Raw genomic sequence first — 3,048 nt, 5'->3', positions numbered from 1 at the left:
CTTTGGGGTAAATACCCAGTAGTGCAATTGCTGGATCGAATGGTAGCTCTAATTTCAACTGTTTGAGGAACCTCCATACTGTTTTCCAGAGGGGTTGCACCAGCTTGCATTCCCACCAACAGTGTAGTGTGGCAAGGACTTCTAATACTATGTTGAATAGCAGTGGTGACAGTGGACATCCCTGCCGCGTTCCTGACCTTAGGGGAGAAGCTCTCAGATTTTCCCCATTGAGAATGATATTCGCTGTAGGTTTTTCATAGATAGCTTTTATGATATTGAGGTATGGACCCTGTATCCCTATACTCTGAAGAGTTTTGATCAAGAAAGGATGCTGTACTTTGACAAATGCTTTTTCTGCATCTATTGAGAGGATCATATAATTCTTGTTCTTTCTTTTGTTAATGTATTGTATCACGTTGATTGATTTGCGGATATTGAACCAAACTTGCAGCCCAGGGATAAATCCCACTTGGTCATGGTGAATCATCCTTTTAATGTACTGTTGGATCCTTTTGGCTAGTATTTTGGTGAGAATTTTTGCATCCATGTTCATCAAGGATATTGGTCTGTAATTCTCCTTTTTGATGGGGTCTTTGTCTGGTTTTGGGATCAAGGTAATGCTGGCCTCATAAAATGATTTTGGAAGTTTTCCTTCCATTTCTATTTTTTGAAACAGTTTCAGGAGAATAGGTATTAATTCTTCTTTAAATGTTTGGTAGAATTCCCCTGGGAAGCCCTCTGGCCCTGGGCTTTTGTTTGTGGGGAGATTTTTGATGACTGCTTCAATTTCCTTAGTGGTTATAGGTCTGTTCAGGTTTTCTATTTCTTCCTGGTTCAATTTTGGTAGTTGATACATCTCTAGGAATGCATCCATTTCTTCCAGGTTATCTAATTTGCTGGCATAGAGTTGCTCATAATATGTTCTTATAATTGTTTGTATTTCTTTGGTGTTGGTTGTGATCTCTCCTGTTTCAGTCATGATTTTGTTGATTTGGGTCATTTCTCTTCTCTTTTTGATAAGTCTGGACAGGGATTTATCAATCTTATTAGTTCTTTCAAAGAACCAGCTCCTAGTTTCGTTGATCTGTTCTACTATTCTTTTGGTTTCTATTTCATTGATTTCTGCTCTGATCTTTATTATTTCTCTTCTCCTGCTGGGTTTAGGCTTTACTTGCTCTTTTTTCTCTAGCTCCTTTAGGTGTAGGGTTAGTTTGTGTATTTGAGACCTTTCTTGTTTCTTGAGAAAGGCTTGTATTGCTATATACCTTCTTCTTAGGACTGCCTTTGCCCTAACCCAAAGATTCTGAACATTTGTGCTTTCATTTTCATTTGTTTCCATGAATTTTTAAAATTTTTTAAATCTTCTTTAATTTCCTGGTTGACCCATTCATTCTTTAGTAGGATGCTCTTTAGCCTCCATGTATTTGAGTTCTTTCTGACTTTCCTCTTGTGATTGAGTTCTAGTTTCAAAGCATTGTGGTCTGAAAATATGCAGGGAATAATCCCAATCTTTTGGTACCAGTTGATTTGTGACCTAGGATGTGATCAATTCTGGAGAATGTTCCATGGGCACTAGAGAAGAATGTGTATTCCGTTGCTTTGGGATGGAATGTTCTGAATATGTCTGTGAAGTCCATTTGGTCCAGTGTGTCATTTAAAGTCTTTATTTCCTTGTTGATCTTTGCTTAGATGATCTGTCCATTTCAGTGAGGGGGGTGTCAAAGTCCCCCACTATTATTGTATTGTCAATGTGTTTCTTTGCTTTTGTTAGTAATTGCCTTATATAATTGGCTGCTCCCATGTTAGGGGCATAGATATTTACAATTGTTAGATCTTCTTGTTGGATAGACCCTTTATGTAGGATATAGTGTCCTTCCTCATCTCTTATTACAGTCTTTGTTTTAAAATCTAATTTGTCTGATATAAGGATTGCCACCCCAGCTTTCTTTTGGTGTCCATTAGCATGGTAAATGGTTTTCCACCCCCTCACTTTCAATGTGGGGGTGTCTTTGAGTCTAAAATGAGTCTCTTGCAGACAGCATATTGATGGGTCTTGTTTTTTAATACAATCTGATACTGTGTATCTTTTGATTGGGGCATTGAGCCCATTTACTTTCAGGGTAAGTATTGAAAGGTATGAATTTAGTGCCTTTGTATTGCCTGTAAGGTGACTGTTACCTTATATTGTCTCTGTTCCTTTCTGATCTATGCTGCTTTTAGGCTCTCTCTTTGCTTAGAGGACCCCTTTCAATATTTCCTGTAGGGCTAGTTTCGTGTTTGCAAATTCCTTTAGTTTCTGTTTGTCCTGGAAGCTTTTTATCTCTCTTCAATTTTCCGTGAGAGCCTAGCCGGATATAGTATTCTTGGCAGCATATTTTTCTCATTTAGTGCTCTGAAGATATCATGCCAGTCCTTTCTGGCCTGCCAGGTCTCTGTGGATAGGTCTGTTGCCAATCTAATATTTCTACCATTGTAGGTTACAGACCTCTTCTCCCGAGCTGATTTCAGGATTTTCTCTTTGTCTCTGAGACTCGTATGTTTTACTATTAGATGTCAGGGTGTTGACCTATTTTTATTGATTTAGAGAGGGGTTCTCTGTGCCTCTTGGATTTTGATGCCTGTTTCCTTCCCCAGGGAAGGAAAGTTCTCTGCTATAATTTGCTCCAAGATACCTTCTGCCCCTCTCTCTCTTTCTTCTTCTTCTGGGATCCCAATTATTCCAATGTTGTTTCATCTTATCGTATTGCTTATCTCTTGAATTCTGCCCTCGTGATCCTGTAGTTGTTTATCTCTCTTTTTCTCAGCTTCTTTATTTTCCATCATTTCGTCTTCTATATCGCTGATTCTCTCTTCTGTCTCATTTATCCTAGCAGTTAGTGCCCCCATTTTTTATGGCACCTCATTAATAGCCTTTTTGATTTCGACTTGGTTAGATTTTAGTTCTTTTATTTCTCCAGAAAGGGTTTCTATAATAACTTCCACGCTTTTTTCAAGCCCAGCTAGTATCTTTAAAGTCATGATTCTGAACTCTAGGTCCAACATCGTACT

The sequence above is a fragment of the Eumetopias jubatus genome, unplaced genomic scaffold, assembly GCF_037043125.1.
Source record: "Eumetopias jubatus isolate StellerSeaLion01/CBP00866 unplaced genomic scaffold, mEumJub1_p1.0 scaffold_8, whole genome shotgun sequence".
NCBI lineage: Eukaryota > Metazoa > Chordata > Mammalia > Carnivora > Otariidae > Eumetopias > Eumetopias jubatus.
This window is presented reverse-complemented; position numbering follows the sequence as displayed.